Here is a 20,794-nt window from a genome sequence, read left to right as displayed (position 1 = left end):
GGAAGCAGAAAGTTACGTTTTTACCTGTAGCCCAGACCCACCGCCCTCCCCCTAGTAAAAAAAGGAAGAAACAAAGGGTGGTACCAGGTAAAGCCAAAACACCGCACACTGATTTTGGTAAAGGGACAAAAACCCCCATTATAACTGAGATTCCCCCAGTAGTAGAGCAGGATCATACACCACAGGTAGTGGTTCTACCGGTTCATTGTCCATCTGTAGCAGCCACACAAGATGTGGCTCCTGATAACAACGATAGAGCCACCCCAACCGTTACTACACCCCTACTTCCCCCTACAGTGACAGGGAACTTGGAATTTTTGTTGAGATCTCTCCTTCTACCTATCAATGAGTCCATTAAAAAGGTGGAAATTAGATTAACCATATTGGAAGCTGCCATAACTAGTATGTCTACTCTTACCAAAAATAAAGGAAGTGGGGTGGTGCATCCCACACCCTTGACAGGGCCCCCTCCCACCACACCTCAAGGAAATCTAAAATTTCATCTGCCCCTGCTCTGATTAAGCAAACTTGCCAGCCTCAGGGTAGAGCTGTCCCCCCACCTCACAATACACCGCCGCTTAAACAACTAAAGGCACCAGCCACTGAATTGGGTACGGCCTCCCAACAAATCAACCTTGAAGGCCTCGACGAGCAACAACCAGAACGCACACGGGGATGGTGGAAATAGCAGAATACCTCATAAAAGGGTCCCACAAGTAGAGATTCCTCCAGAAGCTGTGCCCTATGTGGTGATTTTAACGGGGGTCCCTCAGTTAACAGAAAATAAGAAGGAGGGATATGCTGATCTCAAGAATAAAATTATCCACTGGTTGAGGTTGCACAGGCCGATAGCGCCTAATATAGATGGGGACATAGTTCATGTTAGACGGATCAACTGGCTGGGGAGTAGAACTAAAAATATAGAGGGGGACCTAGTGGTGGTCAATTTTAGAGACCCTCGGGCAGTTGATTATATCTTAAACTGGCCACCTGGGAATGGGGAAACCTGTATCACCCCACGGGCTTTAACATACTTCTACCCCAGGTCAGAAGTTACTACCTCTAAATATTCAAACAGACCACAGTCTTATAGGCCGCCTTTTACACTACCCTATATTAACAATCATCCCCAGTATGGGCATCAGTTCACCAGGGTGCCTGACGTACACTCCGCTTGGTCCATGGTTCCTTATAGACATACGTTGAACCAGGGCTCTAGGATGAATCACCTGAGACCCTTTACCCCGTTGGATACTTACAATCGGTTTTCCCAGCTGTCAGGGCTGGAAGACTGTGATTGAAGTTTGGGGCCCGGGGGGGGGGAAAATGAACTCCCTGGGGATGAGGACCCTCGACTACTCTGTGGTAGCATAGATACAGAAGAAGTTAGTCTACTTACAGCCCATATGGCCACCACCAATGACATTATTGAGGATTCTAGGCTAGCTGGGCCTTTGACGAGTATGGTTGGTTGCTTTGCAACCTCCATTCCATTGGTCCAGGAGGGGGGGAGCCCTATGACCAGGGTGGTTAACGAGAGTGCGACTGAGGTGGGTTATACTTCTATGCCCAGAGGACGGCGGGTAATAAACCTCCTTTCTTGGAATATTGCTGGGCTAAAGAGGAAGCTAGAAATCCCGGAGTGGCATACACTCATTGAGCAGTTTGATGTTTGCCTGTTTCAGGAAACATGGAGTCTAGTTCCGCTACATAAATCGGGGTACACCACCCACTCTGTGCCCGCTGTAAGCAAGGGAAAGGGTAGACCAGCGGGTGGTCTCATAGTTTTGATAAAAATAGATCTGAACTGGGTGGTCACATGCCATAATGTGGAGTGTAATGATATACTCCACCTTTCGGCAAGAGGACGGGAGGATGTCGTCAGGCTTGACCTTTTTAATGTCTATGCTAGAGGGACACCGGGTGACTCTCCCTCTTTGACCTTAACAGCTCTGGACTCGGCCTTAGCCAATTGTTCCCGTTCAGCTAAAATCCTTGTGGGGGGTGATTTTAATTGTACATTTGAACCCCTCCTCGGAGATGACCCCTTAGGAATTGAAGAGGAGGATTCAAAATGGTCCATCCCAACTCTTTCCCTGCCCCCTATTAGGAAGTGGTCACCTAGGGCCATTCAAATTAATGCACTGACAAGGGACCACAAATTAAGAGCCCTTAATGGCAGGACTATATCCGATCAGACAGGGGCATTGACCTTTAATAGACTCTTAGGGCCGTCCCGAATCGATTACATCCTAATGGATGTTGGATTCTGGGCGGACCTTATTGATATGGAGGTCTTTCCAAGTCAGGATAGTGACCACAATCCCCTGTGTTGCAAGTTCAATTGGGGTGTTTTTAATGACAGGCGGGCGAATGACACCTTAAAAATAACTAAAGAGGTTATCCCATATAACAATAACCGTAGACTGAAATGGGATAAGGCTAACCTTAAGGAGGATGATATAGGAATCATTAAATCCCTGGTTGAGGGTTTGTCTTCTAATTTAGAGGTCTGGGTTGGTGAAAATCGGACCAACAGCCCCCAACACCCCTCCCTTGACTCTGCCTATAAAGCCACAATAGATCAAGTTGGCCAATTTTTTATCTCGAAAGGGAAAAGTAATAGGGCTCCCGCTATACCCTCTACTCTTTGTAAACCATGGTATACTGATCACTGTAAGAGCAAAAGGAAAAATCTGACAAAAGCTCTGCTTTCAGGGGACCCTTTACTGGTTAGAGCGGCCAGGAAGGATTATCTGAAAGCATTATCATTGGCCAAACGGGAGTGGGAGGAACAGCATTGGCAGGATCTCTCCAAGGCTGTGAGCAGTAGGAACCCGAACCTTTTTTGGGATTTGATTAATAGAACAAGGCAGAGAAAATCGCAACCACTGGCTGCTCATATAACTAGCCAGCAATGGTTTACTCATTTTTCATCCCTATATGGAGACTTGGAGGAAACAACTAGTCCTGGGGTGAACAGTCTGGGTGAAGGGGACCACCTAGAGGATAATGCCCTTTTATTTTCGACCTCAGAAGTAGTGATGGCGATTAGACACCTAACCCCTAAGAAAGCCGCCGGGCAGGATGGGATCCCTGGAGATCTGTTGATGGCGGAGCCAGAGGCCTGGGCCAAACTAATTGCTATAATAATGAATATGATCACGAGGGGACACCAGGTACCAGACTCCTGGAAAGGGGCCGAGGTAGTTACTGTGTATAAGAAGGGGGCAAGAGACGACCCTGCGAACTACAGACCTATCAGTTTGATAGACATAATCCAGAAAGTGGTCGGCAGGGTCATCATCTCAAGAGTAGGCGATTGGATAGAGGAGGCCAGTATCCTCTCCCACTTACAAGCGGGTTTCAGAAGGAAGGTAGGCACGATGGACCAGGTCTTTCGTTTTTTTGCCATCTATTGGAAGGCGGTTACCATCAAGAAAGGCAGTTTGTATATGGCCTTCATAGATCTCAAAACTGCATTCGACCTGGTCCCTCGTACAAAACTTTGGGAAATACTTGGAGAGATGGGTTTCCCCAGCGGTCTTCTGAACCTAATCGTAAAGCTGCACGAGGGGAATTATGCGAGGGTTAGATGGGGATCCCAGGGACAACTAACAGATAGGATCCCAGTGCGGAGAGGAGTACGTCAGGGCTGTGTCATGGCTCCGACCCTCTTCTCCCTATTCGTAAATGGAGTGGGGGACCATCTGAAGGGGGAGGAGACGGATGCCCCATCCCTGGCGGGGGAGAGAATCCCCACACTTCTCTTCGCTGATGACACCCTATTAATTTCCAAATCCCCGGTGGGCTTACAAAAACTCTTGAATCGGTTTAGCTCCTTCTGCACCACCCGAGGCTTAACCATCAATACATCGAAAACCAAATTGATGGCTTTTTCCCCCTCAAAAAGATTTAAAAATAATTTTGTGCTCAATAATGCTCCCCTTGAGCTGGTCGAATCTTTTGACTATCTTGGTGTCCGGATAAACAGCCGCATGACCTGGAAGGACCATCTTTCCAAAATGTTACTCAGTCACCGAAGAGTATCCGGGGTGACGCTGAAGGAGCTCCGTGAATCAAGTAGTAAACCGGTCTCCCCAGCTATGGCCATCTATGAGGGACAGATTCTTCCTGCAGCACTTTATGGCTCCGAACTTTGGGGGTTTGAAGGGGTTTCAGATCTGATGATAGCGGAAAATAATTTCTTTAGGAAAGTGGTAGCTCTTCCCGCTTCCACCCCAATGATCCCACTAAGATTAGATCTGGGCAGAAGATCATTAAAGGATTTGGTGAGGCTACGCCCGTTGCTCTTCTGGTCCCGTCTAAGAAGAACTGAGGAGCTTGCAAAGTATGCAGAAGGGTTGGACGATCTACTCTTACTGGACACATGTAAAAAAATAGGATGGCTAAACAAACTGAAAGAACTGGCTTTCAATTTGGGTTTAAAAGAGGCATGGGAGTCGCAATCACCGCCACCCAAAGATGTTATTAAAAAACTATACTGGGACTGGGTACAGAGTAACGCTACGAGGCTTACGAATGTGGGCTCACTTACTGACCAATTTTTGTCAATTAAGTGTGTGAGAAAATTGGAACCCTTTCTCGATTTGATAACTAAACCGTTGGATCGAGCGCTGTACCTAAAATTGCGATATGGGACGCTCCCGGTGCATGACTTTACGGTGAGATGGTCGAATTCAGATGCCCTCTTGCGTGCATGCCCTGGCTGTGCGGCTCCAAAGGAATCGGTGGCTCACTTGTTTTTCGCCTGCCCAGCCTACAAAGGGGCGCGGAAATTCTGGTTGAAACCCGTCTGTAGGGAATTAGGGTTGAGGTGCCATAGCCAGACACTACGCGTCCTCTCTACAGATTCTTCATCTGCCATTATGATTTGTGGGGTGGCTACATTTTTGGGAAGTGCGTGGTTGACACGCTCCCGCTTACTGAAACTGCACCCGGGGGGTCCTACAGGCTGATGATGAATTTACTGTTAGCAAACTAATGAATGAGGTGCCCATGCTTTTTATTGTATTTTATAATCTTTTTACTGGTAATTTGGAAATGTATATGTATATGTATTCTTTTATGGTGATCAATTTGCCGAATAAAGATATTCAAACATGTATCCAACAGGAACAAAATAATGAAAAAAAACTAAAACTAAGGTCGAGGACAGCGATGCTCTGCTTCCTGCGTTTTATCAGGTCAATAGACTGTTCCCCATAACACAAAAGTTTATCGCAATAAATGCATACAATTTTAACTTCTCCAAAATCAGGATCAATTTGTGGGTGTGGACTGCTTGCTGAAAATGCTGCTGCAGCAGTTGATGTGCTTGGTGCAGTAGCAGGTGGGTTGTCCTGCAAGCTCCGTCTTGCAGCTCGAGCAAAGTTGTTTGGATGCAAGTTTTTAACATGTCTCACCATGTTTGCTGTGCCAAAGGAGTATTTTTAGATGGATCACCCGTTGAAAGAGTTTTTTGCCAAATTTTACAGGTTACTTTTGGAGCATTGATCTTTTTTTGCCCTTCTGGAAATGTAAAAAACTTCCAAATTGCAGCTTCTTTCCTCTTCTTTGGAGGTTCTTCAGGAATTAAATCTCCATCTGAAGAATGACTGGAATATGAGTCCATTGCTGATATTATGATGATCTTCCTTCTATTTTGCAGGATTCTCAGAAGAGATGCTGTGTCTTAGAAAGTCAAAGTAGAATGAATAAAATGGGACGGAACTTTCAGCATTTGCAATGGGAACTATTATGAACCAATCAAATCTCTTCTTTTAAAGTCACATGGCTTTCCGTACGCTTACGCTGAGCTTACTGTGCTCTTACGATGCGAGTACGAATAACGTTCCACTGCGATTTGTATAATTGCTTTTAAAAGTAATATACGATTGTTTAAAGTTTAAAAAAACAATTTTCATAACTATTCTACATAATGTATTCTATTAGTATCTTCATTAAATACATAAATATATGTTTTTAAACAATTAAAATCATTTGCGCCTTTCGCGTACGGGGCGGCGTACATGACTTCACACGGAAGCTTTGATGCGACGAGTAACGTCGAAGCGTATTCGTAGCATATACGCTATGGTGCGATCACTCTCTCACTGTCAACTCAGAGCACAGGGCGCGCTACGAGAATAGTTACAAGTGGTCACTCATTGGAGATCCGATTCTGGGCCTGCCTCTGCGCACATGAAAACCCCGCCCGTGTCTCTCTGTTGTTAATTATTGGTGCACACACTCACACTTGTGCAGTGCATGCCCGCCCACACTTTCCCACATATCACCACGTACCTTTCTTGCTATTACTAAGCCTGGAAGCCAATACATTAGCCAATGGGAGGTTCCCCAGGTCCGTCATTCTTCTAGATCTCGAAAACGCTACCAAAGATGGCCCTGGGCTTAGGGGCTCATTAGGATGGTGGACGGACCTGCGTCTGTCCGCCACCACAGAGGAGGAGGGACCGTCCGCAGGGGCAGCGGCGGTCCCTCCGTGCTAATTAGGATGTGACCGCCACCCTGGCGGTCACATCCTGTATTTTTAACATTGCCGCGGGTGCTGCTTGAAGCAGCACACGCAGCAATGTTAAAAAAAACATGTTTTCTTTTGCGTTCACAAAGCTGCAGGCACCGCGTGGTGCCTGCCGCTTCCTGCATGCAAAGTCAGGGGGGTACCATAGGTACCCCCCATGTGCACCCCCCACCCCCCTTCACCCCTGGGGGCCCGCAACGGGCCCCCAAAGAAAAGTCTGTATGCCTTTCCACAGCAGAAATGCTGCTGTGTAAAGGCATAGGACCGCTGGCATCCTAATATGACTGGCGGTGTCTGATAGACACCGCCAGCCATGTTAGAGCTTTTCCGCCGCGGTCGGAAGGCGACCACGGCGGAAAAGCGGCGGACGGAAAAAAGATCCCCTAGTCATCCTAATCTGGCGGGGGGTCTTTTTTCAGTCCGCAGCAGTTAATCCGCATCCTCCGGGTCGGCGGTGGCTTCCACCGGCCCGAAGGATGCGGATTAACTGCAATCCTAATGAGCCCCTTAGTTTGGTCAGCCCCCGCGGTTTCCATATAAAACGGATAGTGACGTAAGCACGCTCTCTTTTGCCTGCGCTGCGGTGACAGACAGACTCTCATCGTTGTCGATTGTACAACGAACTGTTTGCTTGAGCGGAGGAGGACTCGTGACACTGACGTGGTGTCACTGCTGCTGCCTTCCAGCCAGGCCATCATAGCCGCAGTGCCGGCGTCTCCCGCGCCTACCCACCCAGGCCCAGCCAAAGCCCCAGCCTTTGAAGACAAGACAAGAGATGACAAAAGCAAAGGTAGGAGAAGCCGTCATAACATCAGTCTCCGCTGTAAATTTTACCTGCATCATAGTATTTTTTTTTTTTACTGTGTCACGTAGCCCTCCAAGCTCTGGTTTGCTTTATCTTTGTGCGACACATACTTTGTACTTCATTGTATTTGCTCCCTCCTAATCCTCCCGTCACTTTTAATAATTATTACTGCCTCAGGGGCCTTCCCAGGCCTTTATTATTATTCATCCTATATAATTGATCATAATATTTCCTTCTGCGTCACGGAGCCCTCCTAGGCCTTTTCTAAATAAATTGTACGTGCATGAATTTCTGTGCCGTATTTTTGAAGTTTCACGTGCTTTAGCCTGTATTCTTATAAATTGTGCGTTCATAATAGTATTATTTTCTGACTGCGTCATGTGCCCCTCCCAGCTCTGTTTTGCTTTATTTTTTTGCTCCATGTGCTTTGCACTTCATCGTATCTGTTCCCTCCTAATCGTCCTGTAACTTTTAATATTTATTGCTACCTCACGTGGCCTTCCCACATCTCTATTCTTATTTATCATATATGGTTGATCATAATATTTCCTTTTACGTCACTGGACCGTCCTAGGCCTTTTTTAAATAAATTGTGTTTGCACGAATTTCTGTGTCTGTTTGAACTGTGCCCCCTGTTTTAGCCTGTATTGGTCCAATTTGTGTATTCATATTACTATTATTTTTTTACTGCGTCACATGGCCCTCCCAGCTCTGTTTTGCTTTACTTTGTACTCCACGTGCTTTATACTTCATCGTATTTGCTCCCTCCAAATCCTCCCGTGACTTTTAATATTTATTGCTACCTCACGTGGCCTTCCCAGGCCTCTATTCTTATTGATCGTATATAGTTGATCGGAATATTACCTTCTGCATCACGGGGCCCTACTAGGCCTTTTCTAAATAAATTGTGCGTGCATGAATTTCTGTGTATTATTTTTGAACTGTGCCCGTGCTTTAGCCTGTATTGGTCCAATTTGTGCATTCATATTAGTATTATTTTTTTTGCTGCGTCACGTGCCCTTCCCAGCCGTTTTGCTTTACTTTTCTGCAGGCACATGCTTTGTACTTCATCGTATTTGTTCCCTCCTAATCATCCTGTAACTTTTTATTTATTGCTACCTCACGTGGCCTTCCCAGGTCTCTATTTATCATATATGGTTTATCATAATATATCCTTTTGCGTGACAGGGCCGTCCTAGGCATTTTTTAAATAAATTGTGTTTGCACAAATTTCTGTGTCGTGTTTGAACTGTGTCCCGTGCTTTAGCCTGTATTGGTCCAATTTGTGTATTCATATTAGTATTATTTTTTTACTGCCTCACGTGGCCCTCCCAGCTCTATTTTCCTTTTTTTTTCTCCCATGAATTTTAATATTTATTACTGCCTCACATGGCCTTCCCAGGCCTGTTTTCTTACATATTGTGCTTTCATAAATATATATGTTGCATTTTTGTGCTAAGCCACGTGCTTTGTGTTTCAACATACGTACTCTCTCCTAATCATCATATTTTCTCCCTTTTAATCCTCCACTGACTTAACATTTCATGCTTCCTCACGTGACCTATAGTTGTTTTTTTCTGTGCTGTAGTTGGCCTACGAAAGTTTTGCCTCCTCAGACTAGCATAGTTTTAATTTATAATAATTGTTGGAATTATAACTTTGACACTACGGTGTTGTACTAGCCCTTTATTTGGCTTAGGTTACCTAACCATTTTTCCCTCTATCGTACATCTTTTTATAACATGCTTTCGCCAAATGCATGTTTTCGACACTTCACCACTTCAAGATCAGTCTTTAAGTGCAATTGCAATCATACAGATTCGCACACATTTACTTCAACCCTCACAGCCCAACTCGTTCACTCTCACTTCAAACCTCACGTCACTCTTTTACTAATCAAAGGGGACTCGCTCCACAGCTAATTGAGTTCATAACAGACTTTAATTTTCTTGAGAGATTGTTATTAAATGTGTCAGCATGTACTTGTCAGTTACTGGGATCTTGGGTTACCAACGATCTCAAATTACTGTGGGAAACTACTTATTTGGAACATTACTGTAAGTTTTGGTTGATATGATTCGTATTTCCTTGTCTGTTAGGTGAGTGGTTATCAGGTGTGACCGTCTTTCCTTTCTTCTTCGTTTGTTGTTGAGGGGAGGGCGGGGGTGAGCATGAGGGTTACCCCCGAGCCGAACAAAGTGCAGGGCAAATCAAAGCTAGTTTCCCCCTCCCTGTTTTTTTTTTATTTACACAAAATCCACCAATAGGATACTTCTACACACAACTGGAGTGAACTAGCTTTGATTTGCCCTGCACTTTGTTTGGCTCACATCCTGATGAAAATGAAATGTATAAGCACAGCAAAGAGAACAAACAAGTGCCTGCAATCACCCATCTCATCAGCGGTATCCACACGTACCTTCGTAGCAGCTGCAAGATGAACATATGCCGAAGGAGACAACAACTAGCAAGAGGACCTAATGGAAAACAGTGCAGAGGGAGCCCACCTGCACAGCATCAAAGACATAGGGGAGCTGATCAAAACCCCGGGGTTAGAGCTCTGTTTATAGCATTTCTGGGGCAATTGCGCCACCAAGAGGAAGGACGAGCCACATGCTCAGCTGATGCGTGAGCTGGTAATTAAACTGTGGCTGCACTTCTTTCTGTTAGCCTTCGCTTGCAGTGCACACCTTGAGGAAACAAAGAAAACAAAGAGTCTGGTTTTTCGGCTGCTTTCCTCGGGAGAAAGTGTCTCTCATACTCGTTGAAATGTCACTCATCATAACCCTGAAATTATGAAAACGTCACACATGGCAATCTGAAACCTTGGCAGTTAGGCATCATTAGGCGACACACCCACACATCCAGGCGACACATTACTGTGTCCCGACACAGAGTTTGGAAAGCTCTGGTATAGACTGTACTCTATATCCCTCGCTTAAACTTTCTGCACAAAACTTATTTTTCAAACTACATTAATATAAGAAAGTTATTTTGGATTAACTTTTTGTGTTTGAGAAACGTTTGTGTTAGGTTGTTAAACTAATTTCTTCTTTAAGAAATGTTACTTTTTCAAAATTAATTTGCAGGAAGCATAACCAGTGATAATTCACCAGCACCTGATCAATGTTCACAACGTGATCAATCTTCACAACTTGATCAATCTTCACCACCTGTACCAGGTACACCACGTTCTGCTACATGTAAATTGTGTATACTATAGCTAATAGCGTATGATGTACATATTGGTTCCTCTTTAGAAGCTCTGTGCTTTCATATATTTTTATAAGTAATCAATGCCTTCCTCTCAAACAAATGTCTCTCAACACCAAATATATGTATATTTTCATTCCTATTACAGTTACTTATCTTTAAGTAATAATTTCCCATCAATTTGTCTAATGAAATTCTCTACTGTGAAACCTATGATTGGTTTAACATTCAGGTTCGACTTTTGCTCAACATATACATTTGTTATTATGTTTTCAGTTTGCAGAATGCTACCCAACTCAGCAGCCAGTAGCCCAGATTTTTACTAATGTAATATTTCTGAAGAATTATGGACTGAAAATTGCAATGAACCTAATGGAGTCATCACGTTTGACTTTAAACAATAATATGACACAAGTTTTGGGTTTGCTGTATGGTCTCCACATCTTGGGACATTCTAAGTCTATTTATCCAGTGTATAATCCTATTGGTTGGAGGTGCTCAAAAGATGGTGTTTACGTACCCACCCACCAGGGTAATGATAATATTCAAGACCAAAGAAGGCCCAGAACACAAAATTATTACAGCTACATCAGAGCACACTCTATCATTATATCTGTAATCCTAAACACAACCCAGGTCAGTCCAGAGAACAGAGATCACTGTGGGGCAGCCTCCCATCAGAAGTACACTGGTGGGAGACTGCCCCACAGTGATCTCTGTTCTCTGGACTGACCTGGGTTGTGTTTAGGATTACAGATATAATGATAGAGTGTGCTCTGGTGTAGCTGTAATAAATATGTTGACTTTAACATTTCAATGATAAATAAGGTCTCACACTCTAGTGTTGTCCTCAACATTGGATTCTTCTTTATTTTGTTTTTTCATACAAGATCTTTCATAAAGACATATCATTACTTTTTAACATAGTATAGTAAGCTATTGTCATTATAGTTGTGAATTTTTAATATTGTTTGTATTAAAGCCATTTGAATATGTTTGCAACAGTTGTAACTGTCTCTAATCCTGGATCTAAAAACACCTAGACTCATGCATAATATATTGCAAACTTAGGGGGTTATTAGGATTGCGGAATTTCCGCATCCTCTGGGCCGGCGGAAGCCACCGCCTGCCCGGAGGATGCGGAAAATCCGCAGCGGACCCACCAAAGACCCACCGCCACATTAGGATGGCTGGTGGGTCCTGGTTTCCGTCCGCAGCTTTTCCGCCGCGGCTGGCTTACAACCGCGGTGGAAAAGCTCTAATATGGTGACGGTGTTTGTCAGACACCGTCCGCCATATTAGGATGGCCTGTTTCAGATGCTTTTCCGTGGCGGGTTTTCCGCCGTGGAAAAGCATGTGTAACTTCACTGCGGGGGCCCGTTGCGGGCCCCCTAGGTGAAGGGGGGGTGGGGGGTTCACATGGGGGGTACCTATGGTACCCCCCTGCATTTGTATGCGGAAAGCGGCAGGCACCGCGCGGTGCCTGCCTCTTTCTGCATACAAATGCAACACCTGCATTTTTAACATTGCCGCGGGTGCAGCTTGAAGCCCCAGCCGCCGCAATGTTAAAAATAGAGGATGTGACCGCCAGGGTGGCGGTCACATCCTAATTGCACAGGAGGGAACTCCGCATGCCATACGGAGGTTCCCTCCTGCTCTGGGGTCGCGGACGGACGCAAGTCCGTCCGGGATCCTAATGAGGCCCTAAGTTTTTAATTGTTAGCATTGCTGTTATGCTGTCCTAATGTACATCTTTTTTTACATTTAGAGTCTGTTGAAAAGTATTGTTGTCTGCAACCAAGATACTTCAACAACATACGTGCAAAAGTTAATGGTAAGTACCCTCAATGAGTGTAAATGCAGAATATCAAAATTAAGTGATATAAGTCCTTGGAGTCTTTAGAACGCATTAACTCTCCAGTTCACATTTGTCTAATTCAGGGAGTATGTTACTCTCACTCAGATAACTGAGGCATTTGCAAGGGTCTTTTTAGAGTTACGCCCACAATGTTGGAAAGCTGGCTATGCACCCTTCCAAGTTATGGAGTCATTACCACGTTTCCACTAAGTGATGAGATATAACTATGTTTACCATGTAAATACATATAAAGTTTTCATTTCAAAAAGCTATGGACCTTTAAACAATGCAATGTTAATAACAAGTTACTTTTCACTATCTTCCCAACAGGCCCAATGTTTCGAATGCAGCAGATGATTCCACCTTGACTTTATAAAACCAAATGTAAATCTTACTTACCTTTTACTGGTTAGATATGTAAAAAAATTATCTTTTTAAGTAACATATGATCGCATGCAACATATCTAAGTAGACATTTGCACACTATTGCAATCTAGTGTTGTGTCTGAATTACCATAAAAAATAATGTTGAGACAAACTTCTTTCAGCTGTCACGATTTGTACAATCCTTTTAGAGTTGGACCAGACTTCCTCTAACATTCCTACTTAATTTTCTTTTTGAAATTCCGCAATTATTTTGTTTAGGTGTTGAAATATAAATTTAAATCTTCCTCCTCTTTGAAGTTCAAGAAGCAATACCGCTCCTCTACACATGATTGTTCAATGGTAGTCTAAAAAGTAGTGGTAATTCCACTATCACTATGGTAGATATCTGACAATAGAATCTATGATTTAGTTACACCAATATTCCATGGTCATAATCAAAAAGGTGTGTTTACACTCAACAAAAAGAACAATTGTGCACTTTTTATGCTGGACAGTATTGTTTCTAAAAACCTTTTCACTGCTTTCTTCCATACCTTCAAAAAAGATTTCATGGATTTACATGCATAGTCTTTCAGGTCTGTATATCTCTAATGTAAAACAAGCGTACTTGTTTTTCTTTTCTTTTCTCACTGACATATATAAACTCATCAGTCACTCCTATGGCAAGCTTTTACAATCCTGAATACTTAGTGCTACATTTTGTGTGAGAGGGTTCCCATGCATAACCATGCTAAGTTTTCTTTAGCTGCATGGACACATGTAGTGTAACCTGCCAAACACTTTAAAATGCTACCCTCCCACTACAACTAATGTAGAATTCAACCGTACATCATAAAATAGAATTGGATGTCACTAAGTGCAAAGTATTTCTGTGTTATGTAAGCCCTAATGTGTCCTTTAAAGATGCCAGCGAAGTCAAGACACATACTAACTGAAACACACCAACCATAAGTAACCTGTAAAATTTGCCAAACAACTCTTTCAAGGTGTCATCAATCCAAAAATTCATCTTTTGGCACAGCAAATATAGTGCAACATGTAAACAACTTGCACCCCAACAACTTTGCTTGAGCTGCAACACAGAGATTGCAGGACAACCCACTTGCTGCTGCACCAAGCACATCAATTGCTGCAACAGCATCTTCAGCAAACAGTCCATACTCACATATTGATCTTGAATTTGGTCAACTTAAATTTCTGTGCATTTATTGCAACCAATTTTTGTGTTACGTGAAACAGTTTATCAACCTCATCAAGAAACGGGAGCATCGCTGTCCTCAACATTAGTCATTAGACATTTATCAAGCTTTTTTATTGTAACAACTACCCTGGCAGAAGGAAGTAAGAAATTTGCATACTTGCTACCTTTCTTGCGTCCTTTCTATCACACAGTTTTGTACTTTGTCCACTTGCATTGGTTGCTTAGATGTGCTACCCATTTCTGAGGTTCCCACTGCGGAATCAGATGCACAGTCTGTGTAATGGACTGGAAATCCAAACATCCACTTCCCTCACAAGGCAGTGGGTACTTTGCGCATCTGTAGCTTTTCCTATTTTTCACCTATTTTTTATCTTTCACTCAATCAACACATCATCTACACATACACACACCTACTTGCTGCATTTTTTGGCTGGGGTTATCAATTATTCTTGAATTTCATATTCTAATTCAAAGTCATGGCCCTTTATCAAGCCTTTTTGTTGTAACTGCTTCCCCGCTAAAGGCAGTGGTTAATTTGCACACTTGCAGCCTTACTTATTTTTTACATTATTCATCTTCCACTCAATCAACACATCATCTACACATACACACACCTACTTGCTGCCTTTCTTGACTATGGTTATCAACTATTCTTATATTTCATATTAGTATTCAAAGTGCAGGCCCTTTATCGAGCCTTTTTGTTGTAACAACTTCCCCGGCGGAAAGCAGTAAGAAATTTGCACACTTGCTGCCTTTCTTGGCTGAGGTTATCAATTATTCTTGAATTTCATATTCTGATTAAAAGTCAAGGCCCTTTATCGAACCTTAGTGTTGTAGCTACTACCCCAGCCGAAGGTTAATACTGCAAAAGTAATCTTTAAAATTTGCCAAACAACTCTTTCAAAGGGTGATCTATCCAAAAAATACTTCACTAGCACAGCAAATATAGTGCGACCCGTGAAGAACTTGCACCTCAACAACTTTGCTTGAGCTGCAACACAAAGATTGAAGGGCAACTCACTTCCTGCTGCACCAAGCACATCAACTGTTGCAACAGCCTTCTTCGGCAGACAGTCCATACTCACATATAAATCTTGATTTTGGTAAACTTAAATTTCTATGCATTTATTGCGATTAACTTTTCTGTTACGTGAAACAGTCTATCAACCTCATCAAAAACAAACATGAGCATCGCTTTCCACAACATTAGTCATTAGACATTTATCAAGCTTTTTTGTTGTAAGAACTACCCCGTCCGAAGGCAGTAGGAAATTTGCACACTTGCTGCCTTTCTTGGCTGGAGTTGTCAATTATTGTTCAATTTGATATTCTGATTCAAAGTCAAAGCCCTTTATCAAGCCTTTTTCATGTAGATACTACCCAGGCAGAAGGCAATGGGAAATATGCACACTTGCAGCCTTTCTTGGCTGGGGTTATCAATTATTCTTGAATTTCATATTCTAATTCAAAGTCATGGCCCTTTATCAAGCCTTTTTGTTGTAACTACTTCCCCGCTAAAGGCAGTGGTTAATTTGCACACTTGCAGCCTTACTTCTTTTTTACATTATTCATCTTCCACTCAATCAACACATCATCTACACATACACACACCTACTTGCTGCCTTTCTTGACTATGGTTATCAACTATTCTTATATTTCATATTAGTATTCAAAGTGCAGGCCCTTTATCGAGCCTTTTTGTTGTAACAACTTCCCCGGCGGAAAGCAGTAAGAAATTTGCACACTTGCTGCCTTTCTTGGCTGAGGTTATCAATTATTCTTGAATTTCATATTCTGATTAAAAGTCAAGGCCCTTTATCGAGCCTTAGTGTTGTAGCTACTACCCCAGCCGAAGGTTAATACTGCAAAAGTAATCTTTAAAATTTGCCAAACAACTCTTTCAAAGGGTGATCTATCCAAAAAATACTTCACTAGCACAGCAAATATAGTGTGACCCGTGAAGAACTTGCACCTCAACAACTTTGCTTGAGCTGCAACACAAAGATTGAAGGGCAACTCACTTCCTGCTGCACCAAGCACATCAACTGTTGCAACAGCCTTCTTCGGCAAACAGTCCATACTCACATATAAATCTTGATTTTGGTAAACTTAAATTTCTATGCATTTATTGCGATTAACTTTTCTGTTACGTGAAACAGTCTATCAACCTCATCAAAAACAAACATGAGCATCGCTTTCCACAACATTAGTCATTAGACATTTATCAAGCTTTTTTGTTGTAAGAACTACCCCGTCCGAAGGCAGTAGGAAATTTGCACACTTGCTGCCTTTCTTGGCTGGAGTTGTCAATTATTGTTCAATTTGATATTCTGATTCAAAGTCAAAGCCCTTTATCAAGCCTTTTTCATGTAGATACTACCCAGGAAGAAGGCAATGGGAAATTTGCACACTTGCAGCCTTTCTTGGCTGGGGTTATCAATTATTCTTGAATTTCATATTCTAATTCAAAGTCATGGCCCTTTATCAAGCCTTTTTGTTGTAACTACTTCCCCGCTAAAGGCAGTGGTTAATTTGCACACTTGCAGCCTTACTTCTTTTTTACATTATTCATCTTCCACTCAATCAACACATCATCTACACATACACACACCTACTTGCTGCCTTTCTTGACTATGGTTATCAGCTATTCTTATATTTCATATTAGTATTCAAAGTGCAGGCCCTTTATCGAGCCTTTTCGTTGTAACAACTACCCCGGCCGAAAGCAGTAAAAAATGTACACACTTGCTGCCTTTCTTGGCTGAGGTTATCAATTATTCTTGAATTTCATATTCTGATTAAAAGTCAAGGCCCTTTATCGAGCCTTAGTGTTGTAGCTACTACCCCAGCCGAAGGTTAATACTGCAAAAGTAATCTTTAAAATTTGCCAAACAACTCTTACAAAGGGTGATCTATCCAAAAAATACTGCACTAGCACAGCAAATATAGTGCGACCCGTGAAGAACTTGCGCCTCAACAACTTTGCTTGAGCTGCAACACAAAGATTGAAGGGCAACTCACTTCCTGCTGCACCAAGCACATCAACTGTTGCAACAGCCTTCTTCAGCAAGCAGTCCATACTCACATATAAATCTTGATTTTGGTAAAATTAAATTTCTATGCATTTATTGCGATTAACTTTTCTGTTACGTGAAACAGTCTATCAACCTCATCAAAAACAAACAGGAGCATCGCTGTCCTCAACATTAGTCATTAGACATTTATCAAGCTTTTTTGTTGTAAGAACTACCCCGTCCGAAGTCAGTGGGAAATTTGCACACTTGCTACCTTTCTTGGCTGGAGTTGTCAATTATTGTTCAATTTGATATTCTGATTCAAAGTCAAAGCCCTTTATCAAGCCTTTTTCATGTAGATACTACCCAGGCAGAAGGCAATGGGAAATTTGCACACTTGCAGCCTTTCTTGGCTGGGGTTATCAATTATTCTTGAATTTCATATTCTGATTCAAAGTCATGGCCCTTTATTGAGCCTTTTTGTTGTAACAACTACCCCGTCCGAAGGCAGTAAGAAATTTGGACACATGCTGCCTTTCTTGGCTGGGGTTATCAATTATTTTTCAAGTAATTCAAAGTTCAGACCCTTTATTGAACCTTCTTGGTAACTACTACCCATGAATGGCAGTGGGTAATTTGCACACTTGCGTCCTTTCCACCGCAGAGTGTGGGTACTTTGTGCACTTGCTTAACTCCTTAGATGAGATACCCGTTTCTCAGGCTCCCACTGCGAAATCCGACTCACAGTGTGTAATGGACTGGAAAACCAAACACCCATTTCCTTTACAAGGCAGTGGGTTGCTTCTGCATCTGCTACCTTTCTTCCTTTTCACCTTATTCTGCCTCCACTACCTCAAACACACCTGCCTTCTAACTTTCTTGCAGCCTTTGACAAGAATTATTCTAATTCGAAGTAGAGTCCCTGAAATGAGCCCTGTGTTGTAATTTTTCAGCCCTACCGCCCACAGTGGTCAACTTAATGGACTTACATTGCTTCCTTCGATGTGGTAGCCATTTCTTAGGCTCCCACTGCAAAATTCGACGCCCTATCCGTATAATGAGGTGGAAATCCATAGATTTACTTCCCTGACAAGGCAGTGGATAGTTTGCGCGTCTGCAGACCCTCTAATTTTTCACCTTTTTTATCTTCCACTCAATCAACACATCATCTACGCATAACAAACACCAACTTGCTACAGTTTTTGGCTGGGGTTATCAATTATTCTTGAATTTCATATTCTGATTCAAACTCGTGGCCCTTTATTGAGCCTTTTTGTTGTAGATACGACCCCGGCTGAAGGCAGTGGCAAATTTGGACACTTAGGCCCCCATTAGGATGGTTGGCGGACTTTGCCCGCCCGCCATCCCCGTGCTAAACGGGACCGCCCGCAATAGGAGCGGCAGTCCCGCCTTGGCAATTAGGATGCGCCCTGCACACTGGCAGGCGCATCCTGTATTTTTACCAAGGCGGCGGGCGGTGCTGAAAGGCTGAAAGCGTCGCCCGCCGCAATGGTAAAAATACACGTTGTGCCATGTTGCACTTTGAAATGCGTGGAGGTACTATAGGTACCCCCCATGTGCACCCCCCACACCCTGGAGTCCCAGGGGACCCGCAACAGGCCCCCACAGGGAGTCACCGCATGCCTTTCTGTGGCAGCATTGCCACCACGGAAAGGCATGTCTGTAAGTCCATCATAATATGGCTGGTGGTGTCGAATAGACGCCGCCACCATATTAAACATTTTCCGCCCCAGCCGCAAGGCGACTGGGGCGGAAAGGCGGCGGACGGTGTTCCGCCGCGGTCCCCCACCATAGTAATATGGTGGGGGGAAATGGGTGGCGGGCGGGCATGAATGTCAGGCAGATCGCCACCGTCACCATGGCGGTGGTGATCCGCCCGACATCGTAATGGACCCCTTACTGCCTTTCTTGGCTGGGGTTATCAATTATTGTTCAATTTCATATTCTGATTCAAAGTCAAGACCCTTTATCAAGCCTTTTTGTTGTAGCTACTACCCCGGCCGAAGGCAGTGGGAAATTTGCACACTTGCTGCCTTTCTTGGCTGGGGATATCAATTATTCGTGAATTTCATATTCTGATTCAAACTTGTGGCCCTTTATTGAGCATTTTTGTTGTACCTACTACCCCGGCCGAAGGCAGTGGAAAATTTGCACACTAACTGCCTTTCTTGGCTGGGGTTATCAATTATTGTTCAATTTAATTTTCTGATTCAAAGTAAAGGCCCTTTATCGAGCATTTTTGTTGTAGCTAATACACCGGCCGAAGGCAGTAGGATATTTTCACACTTGCTGCTTTTCTTCACTGGGGTTGTCAATTATTTTAAAAGTAGCTACAAGCTTAGGAACAATATTTTCATTTGGAAACAAATTTCAAAGTAATCGTCTCTGTAAAACTTCTTTGCCTTGTTCAGTCATTTCTCCAATTTTTATTTCTTGTAGAATAGTTCCATATTCAGCATCATTTGCTTGTTGCATATTCGCAATAAGTTCCTTATATTCAAAATATGACCAAATGTTAACATATCCAATCCTACATTACATTGTTTACTTATACTACCTGTGGAGCATGACAACAAATTAGAATACCACAAGCTATCTGGAGAAGCTTGTTGTGAAGTTTCAAGCAAGAGTCTTGACGAAAATGAAACTTCTCATTATTGATGACCTAAGCATGGTATCAAACTTGATGCTTGCCTTTGTGCATTTAAGAATGCAGCAAATTCTTAAAACAGAGTATGACATATTACTCTCGATTTATTTAAAGCAGAGACAATTGTACTATGTCCTCAGATTGTGTTAACTGTACAAAATAGCATTCATCGATGTTTGTGTCGAGTAGTACCCTCAATCTACATTGCAGACAGCAGGGTTCACAACTTCAATTCAGCTTTGGATGTAAATTTCTCTTCAGTATCTGTGCTGAGAACGGCCTTCAATCATTTCTGCAATCAGTAGAGTTGACAACTAGATACCAAGAGCGCCAGCACTACAGAAAACATTCAATACAATCTTGATTTATTTCAAACAGAGACAATTCACAATGTCCTCAGATTTTCTTAAAGTTTAACCAGTAGAAAATTCAGCCTTCATTTATTTAATGCAGAGACAATTTGTAGCGCGGGTGGCAGAAAAGGGCAAGAGCCAAGTTTTGGTTAGAGTGGGATTTATTTGAGAAAACAAGAAGTCCGTACAAGTCTTTCTCGTAGGGACTATCTGTGGTGAACGGCTTTGTTCTCTCCGCCTCTTTCTCCTAGCGCTTTCTTCCTCCCTCTTTAACAGTCCGGGACTTCTCCGGGGACCGGGCGCTGAGGGCTCCGTGTTGCTGTGGGTGCCGGGCACGGATGGCTCAGTCGTGTTGTGGTAAATAAAGTATTACCCTGTCATAATTTCTATAAATAAACAAAGGGTCATGCATATAATGAGAGGCAGAGTCCGTGGTGTCCGATTCAAAAGGGCTTTATTTCAGTAACTCGAGTTAAGGGAGAATCGGTTCCATCACCACTATGGTTCAGGAAGGGTCTTCTGAACTTTATTCACAGAGTACAATATTTATACATTCAATCTCGTACATAGGGAGGAGCGCTCCAGGCAGAGCAAGAGAAAGAGAGAGATAAGAGCATGTGGGCGTACATGTGGGCGTTCACCTGAGGAGTCATAGGTGAGTCATAGGTGGGTGGATACATGGAGGGGGGTTGCATGGCCAGCTTGAACCTTGCCCTACTTGTGTGCGCAACTTGATCATGACGTG

The sequence above is a fragment of the Lissotriton vulgaris genome, chromosome 6 (genome assembly GCF_964263255.1).
Source record: "Lissotriton vulgaris chromosome 6, aLisVul1.2, whole genome shotgun sequence".
Lineage (NCBI taxonomy): Eukaryota > Metazoa > Chordata > Amphibia > Caudata > Salamandridae > Lissotriton > Lissotriton vulgaris.
This window is presented reverse-complemented; position numbering follows the sequence as displayed.